The sequence below is a fragment of the Pseudopodoces humilis genome, chromosome 3, assembly GCF_049639895.1.
Source record: "Pseudopodoces humilis isolate 2021_Gansu_Grassland_sample_001 chromosome 3, ASM4963989v1, whole genome shotgun sequence".
Classification (NCBI taxonomy): Eukaryota; Metazoa; Chordata; class Aves; order Passeriformes; family Paridae; genus Pseudopodoces; species Pseudopodoces humilis.
The window spans coordinates 15,171,936-15,195,409 of NC_142202.1; positions in this window are offsets into that span (position 1 = coordinate 15,171,936).

Sequence of the window (23,474 nt, forward strand, 5' to 3'; positions counted from 1 at the left end):
AGCAATGCCAAAAAAAAAGCTGTCGCTGTGCCAGCAATACCATGTTTACATAAAAGCCTGTCAAATACAGCCCTAAAACACTACATAAATAGGTGGAAATATTGAATGTGTTGCTGCACGATAAAATCCAAGTGTTAAACTATTACAGGTGTCTAATGGACATTATCTTCCTCATCCTCTTCATCAGGCAGAGGCATCATCTTCCTGACAGTCACAGCTTCTGGAGCAGAAGGTGGCTGTCATAAGTGAGCCTGCTCTGCAGCTGGAGCTGTCCTCTCCCAACACAGCCCTGCTTGTCTGCTGTCCTGTTTGACAGCTCAGTGTTACAGCAGAATCTGTAAGCTGTAAAAAGTTGGTGCCACTATACATCAGGCCCAGTCACTAAGCTGGTTCCCTCTCTGTATGTTGGCATTTCAGAGCCTTCATGATTTTTGACATGTAACTTCCTCTGAGAGTGAAGAACTGCTTTTCACCCTACTTTACAAATTGGAAACCAAGGTGGACACAGAGTTAGTGATTTCCTCCAGTAACAGAGGCAGACAGTGTTTTATCTCTTCCCATTGTATTACATTTTTTGACATGTTGTGAATCTTTCTGGCTACCTCAGATTCACACAAGAGATGGGACCAATATATAATTTGAGCATTTTAGTGTCTCTTTGACCTTCCCTAGCACCTGATGAATGAACAGGGAGTTCTGGAGTCCAGGCTAAAAGACTGTGAAATATGCTACCCCTTCTCCATGACTGGACTTAAAATTTGTGTGCGTACAGCTCACATGCTCAGGCTTGTTCTTCACCGGATATCAAGTCAGGAAAAGCTTTTCTTGTAATCAGCTGGGTAGAAACTGTTGGATGATTTCTTCACTTTTGAGGGGGTTTTCCCTTACATAATATAAATGATGCCACACTTTGCATTTTGGGAAAATCTTGATTCACATTTGCGACCATCCTGGATGCTGCATTAGGATCATTTTCCCTGCTAATAGCTGTGATTGCCTTTCTTGGATTCTCCCACTAGAGGGTCTCCCTCACTTCCTTTAATCCCTTTTGCAAACATTCACTGCTGATCTCATCAGCCTGTAAATTCCCTTCCTTCTTACCATTGCTCATCAACAACTAGATATTGATAGAAGTCTCTGATTTATCCCAGAGGTCACTGCTGTCATCAGTTTTCTGAATTTCCAAGCAAGCAATCTTCATCTTTTCTCCCACACAGGCAGTGTGTTCAGGGCAGTGAAGAGGAAATCCCCATTGCTGTCTCTAAGACTGGCTCATTTTCCTCTTCCAGATCCCTACTTTAAACTGTGTTTCACTGTCATGGCTGGAAAAAGCACCCACAGAGTGCTGGCTGCTGATGTGCTGGCACTGCTGCCTCTCACATCACCCACCTGCTCTCACAGCACACTCTTTCCTCTCAGCACATCTAGGGCTATTGTCAGGCTGCAGGTGCTCTGGGGGCAGGTCTGTCATTCACTCTGTGCTCATGCAACACCTAAAATGGGGTTATCCTGGTGGATACATCAGGTTATTGGGAACACACAGCAAACTGCCCCTTGCTTTGACTGGCCTGGTGCCTTCCCACTCCTAACCTAATGCCTGCTCTCAGAAACCTCTCTAATCCCCTGGCAAGCTTTCCTCATCCTTTTTCTTGGCACTCTTCTCACTTTATGGACCAAATTGCTTTGACCATGTTGTTCTGCCCATGGTGTCTCAGCACATCTCTGGCACAACCATGCGTCCAGCCCTTGTAACTTTGCCTAGGAAAAAACCTGGGTGGGCACATGGCTGGGGGGCAACACTGTAAAAGGAAAATTCTCTTCCCAAAATTGAAACCAAGTTTGAGAAGCAGGCTTGAAAAAATTTAATTGACAGTTTAATCATTTGTATTTATTTATGTTTTTATTGAGTTTCTCTCTATGGACAATAGAAGAGCAGAAATGTGTCTGCTCACCTGTCTATATTCTGCTTAAGATTCTGTTCCATGATCTTGATGTAGTTTGAGCTACAATATATCTGGTTTTTTAGAATGTCATCCTATTCACTCTGCAAAATCTTGTCTGGGTAGATTTCATGGAGCTTCTTGGATTTATACATGATAATCCCACTTGACTAAAAAACCTGGTACTCCATACATGCACACTCACACTGTCCCATAGCTGCTGTTTAGCATCCTGTGTTCCTGCATACCCATGATAACATGAGTCCTAATGCTGTATAAAATACACAACATGCAGCCAGTGCTTTCTGGAAAGTCTCAGAGTCGTTGTACACAGGCTGTTCTATTCACAAACATATGCTTCCCAGAAACTGCAGTTTAGGACATGTGCTGTCTGTCATTGCCAGGGAAATCCCTAAAGGCAAACTCAAGAGTACATATGGTAAATTCTCCCATTACACCTTACTTTCAGGAGTTTAGGGAATTGTGTGATGCATGGACAAGCAGACACATGGATTCCACACCTTGGAAGAAGTGGCATCCTGGGTAGATGATCTTTAATGTGTATTTCAGTGTTTTTCCTCTGCACTTCCTCTATAATTGGAAAGTGTCAATTATTTTATCTGTTTACAGTTTTCCAATACAACCTCTAGCAAACGCAAAATCAGTTAAGCTCTGAAAATCAGCCGCTAAACACTAAAATCTGTTCTGTCAGCTGGCAGCAAACAAGCAGAAAAGCACTTCTTGATGAGTGCCCGGTCTTTGAGAGGCAGCCTGAGAATGAATCACCCTTTGCATGCCTCGCTATTCAAATGTACCCCTGCAGGGTCCGCACATGGAATAAAGATGGAAAAGTCTCCTCATGTCCGAGCACCCACAAGGTGGTGCCATTCAATAATCTTAGGAGAAGAGCCACCGCCGAGGCATTGCGGAGGAAAAAACAAGATTACGAATTACGATTTATTGCACAAGAAACTCTGCTTTCTAAATCGTAGGCCAAATATCACCCGAACATCAACTTGCACTCAGTCAATCCAAATGATCATATCAAGGATTCTGGCTTCTGCCTTGTGTCTCCTTCAGCCTCTTTCCTGATGCAGGGTCGTGTCCACCTCTGTATGCAGCCCTAGGAACTTTCCTCTATATGGGGTGGCTCTGCTGCACAAAAAACCTCAGGTCCGGACTGCCTCCCTGTCAGCACACCCGTGTGTTAAACAGAGACCACCTTTAACCTCATGGCCCCAGAATAAGCAGCTCAGTTTGCTTTGGATGGTTAACAAGCATGGGGAAAGTCCCTGGCAAGGGTTACTGTCAGCCCTCCTGATAATTCCTGTTCCCATACAGAGGCTGTTTGTTCTTCCTACACCATCATCTGCTGCTCACAGGACACACACTGTCCTCCCTCGGTGATAGACTCAGGATAACTGTGTCAACAGAGTGAAGAGTGGGAGCCCCTTGTTTTGGTATTAGCAAGACATCACCAGCTATACTCCACATCAGTTTTCCCACTCCATGGAGATTGGCCAGCTTATTTTCCAGCAAGCCTTGGATGAACAGAACATTTTGACATTTTGAAGACTTGGAGGCTTCTTGCCTATGTCAGATTCAGAGGAGCAGCTTAGAAGTGCACCACTCCCTCAGCCCCTGCCTGAACCCCTTGTTCTAGCAAAGATATTCTGGAGACTGGGGTTAGTTTCTGTAGGGTTCAGCTGGTTGTTCCTAACCTGCAGGCTCTCTCTTTCCCTTCAGGACTTGTTCTTTGCTGAATGTCAAACTGCCTACAAGATCAGTGACTTTGAAATCATGTAAACAGCATATGTTGAGCAGACATCAAAATAGTTGCTTGAGGTGCATACTGACTGTCCTCATAAACACAAGCACCAGATTAGCAGAGCAAGAAGCTAAAACAATCTTTCAGAAAGAATTATAGCTCTTTTTTGCAGATCTTTAACAGATTAAGTTGTTCTTTTTTCCCCAGTCAACTTCATCAGCAGCACTATTCAGAATCCTAATAAAATTCAGATGATAATACATCTGGGGGTCTTGAGAGCACCTCTGCCTGTGGCTGTTCTTGACTTTATGGCCTGGAGGAATGCAGAGGAAAATTGTATTAACCTGTCTTTCAAAGGCAAGGAATTAAACTTGTTAGCATTGTGGTCTAAACTGTGTCAGTAAGTCCTATGTTTACCATTAAGCAATTGTCAGAACAACACAGGTAAATGAGCAGGAAAAGAGTTGTTTATGGCCTCAGTTACTCCTAGTTGCTGTTCACTGGTGGAGTGCAATAAAGACAAAGGAGAAGGAAACAATGGGAGACAATCTCCAAAGGTGATGCTCAAATGAAGTGTGAGGAGTCACAGCTTCAGGAAATAAAGGGAGAGAAAAGCAGAATGTAGCATTTGTCTTCCTCATGAATTTTTGTCCTCTTTTGTTATCACTTGCATAGAGATCTATAAAATCAAGAAGGGCAGGGGCCTGATAAATGGTTCATTGTGCTTTCTTGTATGAGAACAAGAAATGAAACTAGCAATTAGCAAGCTCTCCACAAGCAAGAGGAAGTAGTCCTTCACACACTGTGCAAGAAAGCCGTAAAACTCCTTGCTGATTTTAAGATTTTAGATTCAAACCTTTACAGAGGTTCAAAAAGCAACTGGACAACTTCATGGGTAAAAAGAACCCATGAGTGCCTTCGACAGCAGCTCCTCCTTCAGAAAGCCTGTATGTGCTCCTGGGGAGGAGGACAGCCAGCTCTGACAGAAGTTACTTATTCCAGACTGCCTGGTGGTGGGGAGGCTGTACCTGGGTTGTGTTCCAGCCTTGGTTTCCCTTCCCAGGTCAAGGGGATGTGGGAAAACTGGCAGGGCCCAGTGGGGCTGCCGTGTGTTCAGGGGGCTACAGGATGCACCCCCTCAGAGAAGTGGAGGGAACTGGGCTTCTTTTGCCTGGAGAGAGGTGTCTGAGAGGTGAGCTGGAGGTGTCCACAACCACCCAGCAAAGACTCACAAACAGCAAATACTTTTCAGGAGCAGCGGGCAATACAAGGAGTGGTATCCAAGGTTTGCTGTTTGGAAGAGCCAGGACTTGAGGAAAGACATTTGCACTAGGAGACCTGCAGAGGGGACTTTCAGCCAATATTTCCATGACTTGATGAGCACCAGTTTCAAAACTGAACACCAAAACTGCATTTTGCAGATCCCCCCAAAAAAAGTGGTGGGAGCTTTCTGAGGCAAAATCTGGAGACAATATATCTGATACAGGAGCACCTCTTTCTTGTTATCCCCTGATTTGTACTGAAACCATTACAGGTTTCCAGTGAGAGAGTCTGTTATTCATTCACCTCACTGAAAGGCCCATTCTCAGTGTCGCTGGGATGACTCTGTTCTTTGTACTGTAACAGAAGTGATGCAGTCACATCATGTTCCAATAAAGAGGCCCTGACCTCCAACAGTAGCTCCATGTGAAAGAAATGAGCACCTGCTAGGAAGCTGAGCGCCTGTCATCCCAGCCTCCCTGGTGAGGCATTCACAGGCTATTTTGGACCTCAACTGCAAGTCCACTTTCAGTTCTGCATGACTGAACTTGTCAAGCTGTGGTCCTAAAACACAGTACTAACATTTTGTTCATAAAACACAGGGATGCCAATCAGAGTACCCAATCCTCTAAGCTGTGCCCGAGACACAGACCCAGAGCAAAATGGCCAAGATGCTCTCAAACAGTTTTCATGGCAGAGGAAAAACTTGAGCACAGCATGGCTGGGGGCTAAAAGTGAACATGAGAGTGGCACGTCAGCCTACACACTGCCAGCTTTTGTTCAGGCATTTGGACTTCCTGATTAGGATTTTAACAGAGAACAGCAAGTGAGATTTGGGGTTATGCTGAGGGAGTTCCTCCCAGCCATGGAGAGCATCATGAGACTCTCTTTGCTAAGGAAAGTATAAGGGAGTAAAGAGAAAAGCAATGATATGGAGAGCTTGGGAATGAATGTTTGTAAGATCAAGGATATACTGTGGAAAGAGAAGATCTTTGTTGCTTGATTAAAAAGAGACCATCAAAGGAGATACCTACTGAAGGAATAACACCAGTCTCTTGTAGACCTCTTGTTGGGGCAAATAAGCCCTGCTGAGTGTATAGGGAATTTCCCCTCAACTTATACAGAGCCCTTCTGTGTTTCATGCATTCTTCAGCCTCACTGCTAGGGCTAAAAAAAAACCAACAAAACTTGTCTGTAATGGCTTGGTGGTTATTTTATGGAATCCTGTCAATTATCCACTAGAAAATATCTTCTGTTCCCTTTGCTCTCTGTTAGGATGGGGCCTATTTCTGTCTGAAGTGTCTCAACCAACTTCAGATAAGGGTGTCCTGGAGATTAAATACTTCATAACCCTGGAATGTCCCAGAGCTTTCCTTCTGTACCTTCCTCAGCCTGAGATGTTAGAATATGGGAAAGGCAGGGAGCTTTTCAGAGGAAAATATTAATGGAAATTATAGGGAAATTGGGAAATCTGCCCCTACTTCTATCCACACTGGTACAGGATAACTTTTGTTATATTTAATAGAGAGTGTTTTAGCCAGGTTTTACATTACTTAGTATTTATATTGTTTGAAATTACTCTTCATTGCTCTGGGATCCTGCTGTGAGGAAGTTGCCTTGGTATTATTCTTTATTTGGATTAATCTCATGAGGACAGATAAGCTCAAGTTAAACAGTCTGCACACAGAATTTTAAGATGTGATGACTTTGGACCTGAGGCTCCCCAGGCCAAGTAGCCCTGCTCTAGATCAAATGTTAAATTTCCTTAATGTCCCATGATGCTCAAATCTGAAGGCTTTGAACTTACTTCCACATTAACATGTCATTTCTCCTTATTACAGCTCTCCTGTGCTAGTGCAGAAACTCTAATGGAGGAGCCACAGGCTACCACTTGCAGCTGCAGTCCTGCTGTTTGAGCACCAATCCATCAGACAGCAGTGGAACATCACCTCTCATATTCTGGACAGGCAGGCTCTTCAGAATGTTTTCCAAGAAAATTATCTGCATAGAGCTCTGTAAAAATCTAATTCTGCCCCATTAACCAATAGCTTATAACTGGCCCAGAAAAAAACCCCAGGTATAATAGCCCTGTGACAAATGGGGTAGCACTTAGTCAATTCATTTATGTATCTACTAAATGGATGCTTCAAACCCAAGAGCCTCACCTCTTAACCTTCCTGGTTAATGTTGCCAGATGACATGCCAAATGTATCCATTTATAAAAGCACATTAAATTTAGAGAGGGAAAATATCTGGTCATCTTGGTTAAACAGGATTGTTTCATAAAGAATAATACTGAAATTGTATTAACGAAGCTTCAAGACTGTTCTGACATTAAAAGGACTGATAATCATTCTCCATTTTGCTATAACCAACTTGCTTATTAACTGTGTCTCAGCTCAGGACTCTGGTTTTGTACTGGGCTTCCCACTGTGCAAAAATAAAAGAGAAAGGTGACCCATGTGCCAGCAACCCAACCCAATGTGATAAAACACAACAGAGATGCTCCTCACAGGTCAGCCATGCTCAAAGTCAAGAGTCAGAACAGAGGTCTGTGCTTGGCAGTGTATTTAAGGCATGCCAACAGTCTCATTCTCACTGCATTTTCCACAGAGCTTGTGACAAATAATTTTAGGAAGGAATTTATAGGATGACCTTGAGGGTGATGTCATGGTGTTTAAACAGAGGGACTCCCTTGCTGCATGGTGCAGTGTGGAAAAAACACCTTATCAATGAGAGTGTTGTGCTTTGCTAAATGGAGACACTTGAGCTGCACGAAAAGAGGCCACAAAAGGCCTTCAAGGAGCAAAGGTAAGAAAGAAATTTGGGGCTGGTGCTGCTGACAGAAGAGTTAGGCAAAGCAGTGGCAGGAGGTGGTGATGGTGCTGGGGTGGTGTGGTTACCCCCTTTTTCCCTCCTCTGCACTCTGCCCTCTCTGCTTTTGCAGTGTCTCACCCAAGTGGCCCCCACTCTCTGTCAAATATGTCCAACAGACTGTTCTGCTGAGCGGCCTCTTTGATGGGCTCTGATGTTTCCAGCCCAGCTGGGACTCTGCACACCCTCTGCACTGGTTTCCATCACCACATACAGGAGCACAAAGGAGCAAAGACATGTAGGGATGAAGAGTAGATCAGTTAACTTGCTGTGGCTATGCAAAACTCCAGGGGTGTTGCAAAGAGTCTGGAAGTGCAGCTCTCTCAAACTGTCCTGTATTGTAGCCTCTCTGCTCCGTAGCTTCTCATTAGCATGTCAGAAATATGTAAAGAGCTGGAATCAGGAGTGATCTCCATCCTGAATATATTGGGAAAGTAGGACATTCAAAATGATTGATGCTGTAAGATTTACAACACAGAAAGTCACTGGGACATAAGAAAGCAGCTCCTGAAAACATGGACAGTTGTAATCAAAGTGAGAGGCTGGATACATTTCAGGGAGGATGCAGCTCAGAGAATGAGAATAGAATATCCATTAGAAAGAAAATATATCACAGATTTTATCTTTGACTAGGAAGACTGTTGAATCTGCCATTTGAGCTATTTAAAACATGCTTAGGATGATCCTGAAGTATTTGCTCCTGCCTTAGCCTAAGAGGTAGACATTGGTGATCTCTTGAGCTGGCTTCTGACTCTTTATTATCTGAGTCTCTGGTATCAAATACTGCTTTTCTGTGTCAACAACCTGTCACAGAGATAATGCACTGGACTATTTTTTTTCTCCTGGGAGTCTTATTACCTTGTGGCACCTGATGCCACCAAATCATCTTAATTGCAGTCTCCCGTGGGGATTTGTGGTCAGCCATTCGAATGCAAGCTGCCCTCACCAAGCTAACATGGACAAATATTTACCTGCAGCAGAGCACAGGCAGCTGTAGCTGCAGGCTCCTCTTTATTTATAGAGGAGCCTGCAGCTACAGTCTGCCTGTCTTTGGTCACCTGCTCAGAGCTGAGGTTAACACATGAGTAAGCAGTAACCTCCTAAAGGCAAAACTGCATTTGCAGAGATTGCTTTATCCCAGTCACCGCTATGGACGGATATGAAGTAATCCCTACGGACATGTGAAGGCTAAGCCTGCTTATCTGATGGTGCAAGGTCAGACAGAGGGACTGACAGGAGCATGTGTTTATAGTAACAGCTCTGATTGCTCTGAAAAAAGACATCCCTCAAAGGGTTTCCTCAAAAGACTGTCAGGTTAAAACACAAACTCTTGAGAAAATTAGGACTTTAATAATATATCATCTCCTATTTAGATACTTTGAATCACTCAAAAAATAGCTACGAGATACTTTCTTAGAGAGCCCAAGTTTATTAGATGTCACCTTGCAGGGTTAAGCCGATTAGCACAATGGTTAGGGAGGAAACTCTCCCCACCAGGCACAGTTATAGTAGCCAAGGTAGCCAAGGTCTTACCCAGCCTCCGTGGTTAGGCACAAGCTGTGGTGGACCCACAGCCAAGCATGGGCTGACAGGCTAAGCCAGCACTCTGGTCCAGTTGGCTCCAGTCTTTCCCAATTAAAGAGCTGGGTTATCCCTGCCTTCTCCTGCGTCAAGCCACTCGTCTCTCTGCAGAGGGAAGTGCACACTGTTCTGTGGTCAAATTTGGCTGACACTAGCCAATGGGCTCCAGATTTGCTGAGGAGCAGTCAAAGGGGAAACAGATGGAAAAGCAGCGTGAGAACATAAGCTTTGTTTCCTTAGCCAAGCTAAAATGTTCTTCTTGGTTTAGAATAGCAAATACAGCCTCACATGTGCACAGCAACTACTTTTGCTACAGCCTTTTGTCTCTCCTGGCTACAAAGCCATGGAAGCCCTGTGAAATACTGCCATACCCACCATTATTAGCTATGCCAACAAAGTATCTCAAAGAGCAGAATCTAAATTAATATCTCATTGACCCAAAGTAGGTTTGGTTCCCCTCTGTGTGCTGGCTCCTGTCAGTCCCATGGAAATTCACCAGAGAATCCAGCCTTTGGAGCAGAGCTAGTTGATCAGTAAGCCAAGAACTGTATGCAGAAAAATTCCCCAGTTCACAGCAGCTTGTAAGGTGAAGTGGGCTCTTTGGGAGAAGAAAGGGGTGGTAGATGCTGGAAGAGAAAGGCAGTCAAGGCAAGCAGGGAGCACATTTTGGAGCCAGCTGATGAGCTTCCCATTCAAAAAAATAACCCTAGGCTTAAAAGCTGTGCATTTCTGTGTTACACCATAGAATTCAGGTCTTAAGAGGGTACTTCAAAACAGCTGCTTTTCTGGTTTGCATAAGCAGTATCCTGGCTCATCCCTACAGTGACTTACACATGTACTTGTCCTGGAATATCCATAGTCCTCCCTGTCCTCAGCACAGCTGCTTTCCAGTCTGGGGCAGAGCAAGTTTCATGGGCCCAGAGGGGGTGAGGAACTAGTGTGGTGCAATGAGAGGTTTGTCAGAGCAGGAGCAGTCCTGTGACCTCCTGACAAGCAAGGCAGCTTGGTCCATTCTTTCTCTCCTCTGTGCATGTGGAAGCAATGCAAATCTGGCATAACCCTGGCCTATATTATTCATCAGAAGTTTTTTATTCATCAAATCTCACTTGATGGTGAGATTTGGCAACCAGCCAGTTCCATGGGGTGCTGTCTTCTTACAGCCATCATCATTTCATCTTCCCTAACATCTGCAAATTACCCTCCTTCAAATCATGCCTTTTAACTCCTCTTTTCTGGGATTCCAGTGAGAACTGTGGTTCACTCAGCAGCCTCTGATGTGATCTGCCCTTACCTCATTTTGTGTTTTTTCCTTCTTTGTGCTTCCTTCTCTGAAATAAAGCATGCTAAATCTCAACATGAATTTTGAATACTGTTTAATCCCAATCTCTGTTGTTTCCAATTTTACGCCTGTACATACAAGCTACCGGTGGAGCCCAGTATGAAAGAAAATATCCCAGCATCTAGTTGGCAAATGCAGCATGCTCAGCTCTTTTCTCTAAATGCTGTTTCCCAGTGCTTTCTTCAGAGAATCAACCCTGATTAAATGTGCCGGTATTTTTCATTGCATTTGGAGGATCTGCAGATCCTTTTGAAAAGTGGAAGCATGAAAAAGTAAGTAGATAACCAAGAGCAGTTTAAGGTGGAAACTGCAATTGCAGTTGCAATGTTTAAACCCAGATCTAGGAAAGAGATATCTCAGTGACTCCTGCACCCTTTAATCCCTTTGCAAACAGCAGCTGATGGCATTTGGATAAACATCTTCTGGAAGTGTGAACGAGAGACACCACAGTCATATCTGAGTTCAAGACTTCTTCAGGGTTTCCCAAGCTTTACAGTCAGACACTCCCAGACTGCAAGACCTCTCCCTCAGATATTGCTGCTGCTGCTGTTGCTTCAAGCTTCTCACTGGATGGTGAGCCTTGAGTTGAGATGATTTTCACCAGCATGATTGTGGAGGTTACCAAACTGCACTGCCCAGGCTGCCTGGCTGGTGAGATGGTTCAGCTGGCCTTGGTGCAGCTCTTGAGCTGGCCCAAGTTGGCAGCCTCACGTTTTTCTGCTGGGCAGGCACCAGTCCTGCTCTGCAGCAGGAAGGTTTGAGAAGGCAGTGTAGGATCCACCTCATTAGCCCAATGTGAACCACCTTGGTTTGACAGCAGGACCCTATAACTCAAAAAGCTGGAAGTGTTTTGCACTTTTTTCCAAGGAAGTCCATATTTTCATATTTTAAATTGATCTCAGGTGCTTTTCACCATACAGAATGAAAATTAAAATAAAAAGCAACAAAACCAAAACAAAACAAAAAACCCAACTAAACTAAATCCAACAGTCTAAGGCTAATGTGAACAAAGAGCTCTCCTTTTGCCCCCTAAAATGGCACTTAATATTCTTCCTGTCCCTTGCCCAACAAGTGCTGTGTTTTCCTCATGGACCTTTTCTTGACCAGTGTGACACAAGCAGGTGAGAGAGGACTGAAGACTGCAGCCTCTTTTTGGAAATCAAATGAAAAGCCCTGCCAAAACCAGCAATGACTAATCCACTCACATAATTAGTTGTGGGACAGATGACAATGATTTTCAGAACCCAATACTCCCTGTGAACTGCTGTCCCTGAAAACACTTTTGTGTGGAAATTTGTCAGTGTGCCCTCCACATAGGTCCCAGATATCTCTGCTTCTTCCCTCTCCCATTTCAAACCAGTATCATCACTCTGTTTTCAAAGAGCATATTTTAAGCCCCTCTGAGAGGAAGAAAGGGCTAATGCTGGGAGATTTTTCCACTATACAGGTAACAGGAATTACAGCCTGCAGCTGGGATTGCTTCACTCAGATGGAACTGGCAATCATTCCCCACTGATGGTTTCTGCCAGTTAATTAAAAAATGCTGTCCCCCCCGCCTCCCCCTGAGAGGGCTGTCCACACAAGGTCTCCTGGCCCAAATTTTCCAGGTGGTTTAGTTCCACTGGTGGGATCATGATGGGGGCCACCAGCAGAGATGTCAACTCCAGACAAAATCAATCATGAGCTTGGGCTGAGAATCATTCCCCACTCAAAGTGAACTGGGATGGGAAAGAGAAATAAAGGGGGAAGGTCACATTCACTATAAAAATCTGCATCTAAAGATCAAATCCATTCCTAAGTGTCAGCACCAGCTTGACTTATTAAAGCTGAAATTATTTTCTGAGGTTAATTTTCCTTTCCTTGCTTGTGTTAGCAGATCCTGCCTAGCAACAGAGGTGACCTCTCGAGGTTGCTTCTAGCAGCGTTTCACGTGGCTCTGTTTGTTCACTGTCTGCAGCTCCTTCCCATCCAGACAGCCCAACGAGAATAGCCAGTTTCTCCTCAGTATTATCCTCCAATTGCTATGTGACAGCCCTGCTTTGTGGCATGTCAAGTTACAAACACTGTCAAGAAAGATTTAAATCCCACAGAAAACAATTAATCTTTAAATAAAAATAAGCATCTATGAATCATTCCTTTTAAAAATAAGCACTTATGAGAATTCACACTGTCTTGAGTAGTAAAAGCTTCTGTTTGACTCTAACAAAATCAGAGTAAATCTGTGACAGAAATGGCTGGATTCCTAAAGCTTTTCTTCCCTCCCCTTCAATAAGGGATAAAGCTCAGGCCTTTATGGTCCCAGACAACCCCTGTTTTCTCAGCTTCTCTTTTTCAAATCAGGTTGAGTTTAATCTAAACTCTTAATTATAGAGTGGATCCTAAAAGCTGCTAAAATAAGGTGCCAATTACGCACTGCTCCTCAGTGATCCAGGCGGTGAGTTAATCACTGCCCTCACATCTGGTCCAGCCCCTACTGCCTTGCAAATCCCTGCCTGCAGACTGCTCCCAGCTGGGAACAGATTAACCCCTTTCTCTCAAGCATCTGAACTGCTCTAAAGGCTATATCCAGGAGTATTCACAAACGCAAGCTGGCATGTTTCCCTTTCAGCTCCCAGGTCCCACTGAGGGCCTCAGAGGGCAGGAGCAAGGCTTAAAATAGGATAGATACGGAAAATGTCTGTGAACAAAGCTTGGAATTGATTTCCTACATGCCTGAGAGAGTGTAAGGCAGCGTGCAGTGTGTGCAGGATAGGTCCCAGAGAGCCTGCAGAGTCTGCAGTCACAGCAAGAACAGGGCACAGGAGAAGGAACCTGCACCTATTCAGCACATCTCTGCACGTGTTGCTTCGGTACTTTGAAGGGCTATTTATGCCTGACTTCTTTGCCTGGATGTAACCAATTCCTTTACCTCCCTTCTACTTTAATACATGAGTTTGTATAAAAAAGAGCAGTTGAGATGTGTTTCTACCATCACACAGAGCACTAAAGGTGATTTGCTTTTAAGACTAACAGCAAAGTCCTTGCATTTTGCCAGCTTTTTTCTTGGCGTAGACTCATCTGGGTGCCAGAGCAGAGACCTCCTCTCCTGTTCACCATAGCACAGATGGCCTCCTCTTCCCTCCTAAGCCACAGTTTTGCTACAGCTCCAACAGCTATACATAAAACTACCAGGAGAGCAATGTCAGGAAATTATGTCCTAGATTTGCCTTTGTACTTGACATAGGTTGATTTCTAGAAATGGGTAAAGACACCAGTGTTAGTTGGAAACTTGAGTCCTGCTCAGCTGGTAGGGAAAAACTCCTCGATGCTGTGTCTCTCAGTTTGAGAGCTGGTGTCATGAGCCAAAAATTGGTTTATAAACTGTCCTGTGTCACGCTGAGTATTTGTAATTCTACAACACTTTCCCAGAGAGGAGGGACTGCATAACTTAGCCCAGGCTTAAATGACTCCACAAAAAGCAAAGCAGTGGTGAATCAAGCTGTGCACAGCAAGGACAAACAGCCTGTCAGAAAAGTCCCAAATGCTGATTTACTTAAGGCAAAAAAACCATTAAGTTATGATATTGCAGTGCAATATGCATAAAAGGTCTCATTGGTAAGGTGGTCTCCTGCATCAACAAAGCAGCTCAGGATATTTTCAAGTGGTTTCTATACACAGTTATTTCAGCTCACTGTTTGCTCAGTTTGCTTACTTTAAACAGTGGTGACAAGATAAATATCTGGGTTCCATTTTACTGTGTTTCTCAGCTTTATTCCAACACTACCCAGACTATTGTGTTGAACAGCTGACTCGGAGCTGGAGCTTGCCCCTGCTTACATGCAAATGAATGATCAGATTTGTGGGTTTGGGGCAAAGAACTGGGGAACGCATTAAACAAACAAATTGCAGAGCAGTAATTTAATAGCTAGGACAGGGCTAAGTATCATCTGCCCTCAAGTATGATGAGTCAATTGTAGACAGAGCTATGTCACACAAAGAAAATCTCCCAGGCCACCCAAGATAAAAACCTGCAATTAAGGAAGTTTTGATTAACTTAAATCGATCATTTAACAAGCATCTCTTGTTCTGTCCCAGTCGTGTTAGCGCACCGGGAAAAAGAGGGGAGCGCCACGCAGTGAGTCACTGCACACGGACACCCACCCCTGTCCCGAGAGCCACCGTGTTCCCTTTGCAGCAGCAAACGACAGGCATTAGTGACAGTGAGCCAGCACAGATGCCACTATGTGGGCTGCCCGTGGAGGGCTGTGTGGCAACCTAACGTGGCTCATGTGTGCATCACTGTCCCCGAAGTTAGGGATGTGGGCAGGAGTGATGTGTCACACGCTATCAATAGCCACTAACAGCGCCTTCAGAACCCGGGGGTAATTAACAACCACAGAAAACTCACCTGCCCGACACATGGTTCAGCTCTCCTTTCAGTTACTTATCAGTTGCTCAAGTGAATTTGCCAGGGAAAGCAAGCTTTTCCTGGTATTTCAAACTGATTTGACCAATTTATTGTATTAATCCATTCATTGGCTCTGTAATTTTGTTTTCTTGCCCCTAGTTCTGAGCTGTTCCTTGTGTTTAATCAGCTCCTGTTTTTCATGTAAGTGTCACTGCATTTACCTTGTTTGCTTGCTATTTTGGGGGGAGTACAGCACTGGTCTATTCTTTTGGGAGCTACCCACAACAGGTATTCCAAACAGAAACACATTTTCTCGTGATTTACTCGGCCTGGGAGAAACCAGCTCCCCTTGCCCACAGGCAGTTACACTGTCTGCATTCTGTGAGTGTCTGAGTTTGCTTCTCAGCTTACGGTAGCAAGGGAAGAAAAAAAAAAACAACCCCCAGACAAAGCTGAAATCCCCAGCAGGTTTGACTATCAGATTTTATCTGTCAGGGGAGGAGAAGCATGGAAGGGCTCTGTGAGATCATTACTGAATTGATACTGGGAGACAGGAAAAGAGGAAGACACAGGTCAATTGAGTATCAAGTTTAAAAGCATCCCAATCCTTGTGATGTTCTTCTTCTTGAATTAATTTGTTCTCAACTATCTAAAATTGGATCTTCCCAAAGTGAGTTAGAAACTGCCAAGTGTCTGCATGATTTTTTGGGCAAAAATCTGCAAGGGATTGGAATGAGATCAGACCTGTTTCTCTTGCTAGCTGATCAGATTTGAACCTGAGATTCCGCCAGTCTGAGGTCAGTACATTTCCACAGAGAAAAGTCACACTAAATTATAATAGCTGAGTTTTTGAAAAACAAGAATAGGAAATTCCAATGTAAGTCCTGTACTGCAAGAAATTTAAATGAATCTGTTCCTATCACCCACTTCCTTGTGCCATTTTACCTCTAAAGTATAGTCATGACTCTGAGGGCACTCGAAGACCTTAATTGCACTGGCTGGCCTCACCAGCAGCTGTGTTTAGCTCTTGTGCCATCTCTGAGAGCTCGCCTGTGCTGTCTCTGCCTCCAGCTGCTGGCTTGCCTGCCCTCTGGGAACATCAGGCCATTGCTGTGCCCTGGCAAATACTCTGAAGGCTGTTTTCCATGTGGCTTTCAAGGGCTGAGTGGTTAATTAGTTCAGTCTAACGAGTCTTTCCAAACTAGATTGATTGGTCTAGATTTTAACAGGGTACCTGTGAAAGTTCATTTGTTTTTTGCTTGTTTAGAGGCTCGTGAAGAGGTGATCCCTCTATGTAGCCTCCCACATTCCAGGCTGAGGCTGCACTATGAGCTAAGTCCCTATGGCCTAAGTCTCTCTGAAATGAAAGGGAGTGAGGCACCTACATGATGCCTTTTGGAAATCTGTCTAAACACTGTAATAATAACAAATAGCTGTCACATTAGCAGATGCCTAGAAGCTTGACTAATAATGATGCAACAACAGTATGATGAAATACTCTTCCATGTTTTATTGGCAAGTTGCTGAGGTGCTTTTTTGCTTTGTTCCTGCTTTATGCCCCCTCAAAATGCATGGATTGTCCATCTCTTCCCCTAAAGACTTCCTCTTCAAGGACCTAGCCTGACATGCCCTCCATCCTGGTCCATATCAAGTGGTCGCTGCTGCAGCTCAGCTCCCTGCACTGTTGATGCCTTGTTGCCTGCCTGTGTTACACTTGTTGATGCATAATCATGTGTGAAGCCAAATATCCCCCTCATGTCACATCCTGCAAACCTAGGAAGGGACCTTGCTCACCTCTGTCAAATGTGAACAATCTGCATGTGGAGTCCCAGTGAAATGAGAAAACTGAATCAGGCATATTGTGGGTTGCTTACATGAGTCATGTGCTACAGTTTTGCGAGCCCACCTGAGTTTAAATCTGTAGTAATTCTTATTGTAATTCTTGTTCTCACCTGTTTCACTGGCTGATGAGTGACCCAGCTGCCTTTACTGGAAGTCCCTTGCTAGTGTAACTCAGAGCCTTGTGCAAGTGTAACTTGTGACTTGCCCTGCGCAAGGCAATGCGCATGTGATGAATAATTGCATTGCTCGCCATATAAGTAACTGACCGCATGAAAACCCTCAAGCACCCTTCCTTTGGGCTGTCATAGAAAATGGAGCCTGGAAAGCAAACAGATGGAAGACTCTTTTCCTTGTGCTCCTGGCCTAACCCTGACAGTCCCCCTCTGGCAGGACAAGGGGCTTCAGTTCATTTGCTTGTACTGTCTTATACACATAATTTTTATCTTTGTAGCAAGAACTGCATTGCTTACTCAGTTTAGCAAACTACTTGAGAATCTTTGTGCGCATGATACCGTGTGTTCTGATGTAAGACTACAGAGAGCTTCCTCCTTTTTGTTATTATTGTACCTGGAAAGGAAAGAAATCCTTTCTCACTTCTGTGGAGGTCTCAGAAATGCCCTGGAATAAACCATGGATCATCTTTCCTAGGCTGCCCCAGAGGCAAACACGTTACTGTTTACTCAGCTGTGCAGCTGGGCTCCAAGGGACAGCCCCCTCGCAGACCTCTGAAGCACTTGCTGAAGGGGAGCTGGGCGTTTTCTGTTTCCTCAGGGGTGGGCTCCTCTCACAGGCTTCACTTGCTGAAACACAATGTTCCTGCAGGGAGCAGTGCCACCCACGGGCCATGGCTGTCGGACAGAAACCAGATGTGAAGTCTCCCCTGTCAAGGTTTCTCCATCCTGGAGAATGGTGTTAAACACAGACACCCATCAGCTGAGTTCTCCTCCTGGTCTCACATGCATTGTACTTTCAGTTTGACTGTCTGACAATGGCCAAGGACCACAAAAGGATCACAAAACAAGTCTCTACCCCATCATTTCAGTGATATGGATGAAGCTGTTTATTGGGTAGATTTCCATAACCTGTCCCCTATCCTTCCATCTCCTGTCTCCTCTTTTTATGTAGGCCAAGTGTTTCTTCCCCCAGGCTCTGCTTACCTTTTTCACTCTGCTCCCTCTGAATTTAGCAACTTTGATAAACGTCTTTGGGTAGGTATCTGTGAACAAAAGGGAGTAGTAAGCCTACAGTGGAGCTGGCTGTTTTCCTTTAAACAGGCTCACCTTTGACACTCAGAAGTGTGCCTCCTAAGCAGGGGGTGGTGCTGTTAAAAGACTGAAAGCAGTACTGAATCAGCTTCAAGACCTTTGAGGAAATGCTGTGTTGACTGAGGCTGGGAAACTCCACCCAGAGCTCCAGGAACAGCGAATAGAAAAGACCAACAATACTACAAAGATTTCTTCTCACTCCCTGGTCTGTGAAGTGACAATTGTAACAAACCAGTTTCATTTCTTAGTAAGTGCAACCAAAAATTAAACAGCTATGGGAATTCATCTGGGCCTCAGGTGTGTGTACATTTATATATTCCCAAGTTAGTCGATTCTTCTGATTATATAAAAAACCCCAGCAACCCAGTACAGACATTAAAGTGTCCTGTTCTGTACAGGCTCTGAATGTCTCTGCATGGGGCCCTTTCTAGCCCAATCTGTCTTTGTTCTCACCCAGTGCTCACAAACAATAGGGACAGCCCAGACTGTCTGATGAAGTCCACGTGCATTGGAGTAGCCGCTCTCCGCTCTCCCTCCCGAACAGTTTATCTTCTGGTAGACAGCTGTTGTGATGTTTTTCTTTGCCAAGGGGATGGTTCCAGCTTTACCTTCTCAGCTGAGGATAAAAGCTCCCTTGAAATCACCTCCTATAAAATACAGGGGAGTTGGCAGCTGGCTCATTGCATCAGCTGGGTCAGTGGGTCACCACCCCATGGCATCTTCTCTCCACTCAAACACATGTGCATCAAACCAAGCCTTTGTGTGGAGGAAGTGGCATAATCAGATGGCTGTCATCCGTTAGTTGGACACCTGACAAAATCTCCTCCAAAGGAAAGTGATAACATATGTGATCGTGCAGAGCACTGCCAATGGACAGGATTTGTGAGACAGGACTTGCAGACTTAAACCTGAAAGTTCTCCTTATTTCAGTAACTGACCTTCACCGTGGAGGACCAAAAAGAGAAAAAAGAAATTAAAAACCCTGCAAGATCCTTGTCCCACAGTGATAGGTCTGTATCACCATCCCTCCTACTTAGCAACTTTGCTTTCTCTGCTAGGGCCTGGCAGTGAGGCTCTCTGCAACAGGGCCTGGCATCAGAGGGCTCTGTGTCCCAGACCTCCCTGAGCTGCCGTGTGCACAGCGACGACTCCTCGTTTCTGCAGGACACCGTCCTGCATTCCCTGGCACCAGGCCTGCTTACTGGCTCCATTCCTGATGTCTTAATAATGGCATGGAAATTCAAAGTCCCTCTTCAGACATTAAGTACTTTCTCTCATATGGCTCCTGGGTCTTTGGGGATTTACACTTAAATGCCTTTTTAAATCTAGCTACTAGGTATGGTGACAGGGTAATGAGACCAGCTCTGTCATTATGGAGAGAGAGGGTGTTCATTATGGAGGGACTGCTTCACCACTGACCTTCATCTTTTGATGCTGAGATTGATTTTGATGTACAAACAATTTCCCCTGGCAAAAAAATACAACCATCTGAAAAGTTCCTGTAAGAGTAGCACTTGTGCCTGTGTCAGCTTTCAGGTGAGCCAAAAAGCACTGCTTTTGTCTGCTTGTGATATCAAATGAAAGACAATTACTTTTTTGTGTGTTTCAGTCAGATTACCTTATGAGAATGAAGCTGCAGGCTGTACCATCTCCTCTGAAAAACACAGGCTATCAGTAGCCATTGCCAAATAACAAGAGCAGCTCGTGGGATGAACCCAGCCTTTGATGCGAGGCAAAGCTGAGAAGGCACAGAGGGGGCAGTGAGGAGTCACGCTGTCTCCCAGAGAGATCACAGCCTGTAAGCTTGGCTCTGTATTTCAGCTGCCTCCTCTCTGCTGCCAGAAATCCTGGGCATGGAAGGAACAGCAATGGAAAATCCCACTGCATCATTGTCCCACCTCAGGCATGCCTGGTTTGGTAGGCTTAACTTTGCCACACAGGAATCCACAAGTGTACCAAAAGATTATTAGCGGTTCTGGAGATGAAGCAGGAACACAAACCACTGAGCTGTAATTTTTTCTTTTTTAAAGGGAGAAGATGTGCACAAGCAGCCCCCAAGCCCTGACACTCATTCAGTGGGATGTAATCAGGTCCTGCTGAATTCCACTGAAGTTTTATCACAGGTTTTAATTAGATTAATATGTTGGTGGTTGAGTTTCACTACACAGTTCTGTCTGAGATTGTGATCATTCCTCAGTTACCCAATTCGCTCTGAAATGCTTCCTATAGAGCTGCTCACAGCACTGAAAAATGGCTTTAGATGGGTCAGATATTAAAGGTGGGTCTTACTAAGGCTGTTGGGTGTGGGCATATCCTCTTTCTCTGGAATTTCCATGCCATCATTAAGTTCCAGATCTAACACAGCCTTTTTTGCTCAGTAGTGCTGCAGAGAGGACTGGCTCCTCCAGAGTAATTTGAGCTATTGTGATATGAATCAGCTGTGGAAAAGGCCCAGGGTCTTCCCGAAACCTGGCATAAGAAATAAAGGAACAAACTGCTGACTGCACTGCATCTCCCTATGTCAGAGGAGAATTAATTAATGTTTTCAGGCTGCTTTGAAAATTAAAAGTGCCATGTGGTACAATACTGCTGATTCTGTTTTTCACCCTGTAGCTGACATGTAGCATGTCCCTTACAAGCTAATTGGAAATTGCTTTTGGTATTTTTAGTGTTTTTCAGCAGAGCTGCTACAGTCTGCTGCTTTGTTCTATTAAACGTGCCCTACCTCACCCTCCCATACCCCCACTTCCTCTAAGCTCCTCTGCTAGGGAAATAAAGACATCAGTCCCTGGCACCATCTGTCAAGCACAGGCTAATCCATTCTCTGCTTGTCTCATGGTCAATTTGGTTTCTCTCTGATTGGTACAGCTACTCTTCTTATTGCTGAGAATTTAATTCTATTCATAGGTTTGGGCTTTGCTTTGTTTTCATGGTAATATTATTGTGATGATTGCAATATTCAGACATACAACCCCTCCATATGTCCAGACTGGAGAAGGGTACTTAAGCAAACCTGCAACCTCCCAGTAAGGCAGGGAGCATCGCTCTGCCCCTTGTACAGAGGGAAAATGAGGCAGGAATGTGTGGGTGCCTCAGCAGCAGAGCTGAGCGGTGAGCTCACAGGGCCCCAGATAAGAACCAGTCACCACTGCTGACTAAAGCACCATTGCTTTGATTCTCTTTCTGCTCTGTTTTGGCTTTGTTTATGGTGATCTCCACAAGAGCTGCGCAGAGGTAAGACATGGACCCTTGTACAGCTCCTGTGACAAGGTGGAGCAGATCCACCAGGGACACAGCTCGTGGTTACCCAGAAAGGATCAGCAGCAGATCAGGTCAGCCTGTTAACAAAGGGGGCATGTTAGGCCAGTTATTTCCTCCATTTGCTGGTGGTAAAATGGGACCCCAGGCACAGTTTTATGGCTTCCTTCTAATATTCTCAGTACTTCTGCTGTCCCTGTGCCATTAACTAAGTGGTGATTGCTGTCTGATGGACTGCTCTTACACCTTTCACTCCCCTTCCATGATCAAAAGAGAGGCTGATGTGAGGCCACTGAGAAACATCAATGTTCAGTTCTGTTCAGGATCAGGCCAGAGTTGACCATACTGAAGAGATCTGATTTTCTGAAGGTCTGTCCAAAGCAAACAGCAGCTCCTAGCACATTGTTGCTGACCGGCCACTGACTGTCTACCCTAAAACAGGCTGTGTGTTCTCTTCTACCTCATCGTTTCTTCTCATAAAAGAATCCATGCAAAAGACACAGGCTGAAGAAAAGCTGGGTGTGTAAGCATGTCCAGTGTGCTGTACATGCACAGAGATGCCCCTTTGCCTTGGTGTGAAATGACAGAAGAATCCTGCTGAGTCATTCCTTCCTGCCATTACTGCAGCTCCTCTGATGATATCACATGCATAGACCCAGGAATGAAAATACTTTTTCTAGAACAGAAATCCTTAAAATGGCATGGCTTGCCCCATAGAAGGAAAACAATGCCTTTTTGCATCTTCTTTTCATAGCAAACAACTCAAAAGGATTTTTTTTTTCACTGTATTTTGTCCAAGACCACTATTTTCCAAGGACGCAGTCTGTGAGCCCTTAAAACTGGCAGGGAACTGATAGCACTTGCAAACAGTGGCCAAGAAGGGCCACACTGCCTCATTCTCCTCTGATCTTTCATCTCCACACTGGGCAGTGTTTAAGGTATCCCACAAAAATTTCAATGTGAATGGCCTGAAAGTCTGCAAGCAGCATGAGTCACAGCTTAACTGAGGTGGGGATGTAGACAAAAGTCATCTCTGTGCCTTTCCACACCTCCAACCCTCACAGGGCCCCAGAATGTGGTGAAGCTCACAGCCAGGGTAGGCCAAATCCCCTGGAATGCAGGTGCCTGGAGACAGGACTCCCCTTCCTCCCAGCCAGATCTATAGCAATGTGCTCTAGGGATGCAGGGAGGTGTTGGGTGTGTCAGGAAAATTAATCCACAAACGCCAGAGGTTTATGTCCAAAAAGGAGACAGAGGAATATTTTTACTTTATTCGAATAAAGGGAAAGGCCATGGGGCATTCCCCTGGGGTCTCTCAAATTTTTGGAGGACGCAGCCTCCTTTTTATCCTAATTTCCAGCTGCTTGTCCCTTCTCTCTTTCCCCATAGGCTGAGGTACTTGAGAGGTACAGACTTCCCGGAATGCCTGATACCTGGGATACCTTCCCCTCCCTCCCCCCCAGTGCATAATCCCTTCTTAATTCTTAACTCTTGTGGAATTCATAGTGCTCTTTCAGTGCCTCTTTCATCTTTTAGTGGAATTCATCCCATTGTTTCTGTTGTCTCTCACTGATAGCTGCATTTTATCAGCAGACCCGCAGCTTGTTTGTAAAGACAAACCCATCATTCCTCTCAGGTGTCTGTGGCATTCAGCTCCCCTAAGAGTGGGAATTTCTGCCAGGCTGTGAGGGAGGCAAGGGGGTCTGGGAGGCTGGTAGAGGGGGAGTGGAGGGCACCAAGCTCAGGGCAGAGGCTGCCAAGTGCCTGGGAAATGGAACTTGGAAATGGAACTTGGCAGGTGGGGAAGGGTTGAGCACTGCCATGAGGCTCCAGCTTTGGCTCTGATGCCGGCTTGAGGCCTGGCTCCATCTCCAGGTCTAGCCCTGACTCCAGCACCCCCAACACCTGAGCTGCAGCGCTGAGCACTGTCCTGGCCCCTGTCCTCAGCACTGGTGGGAGT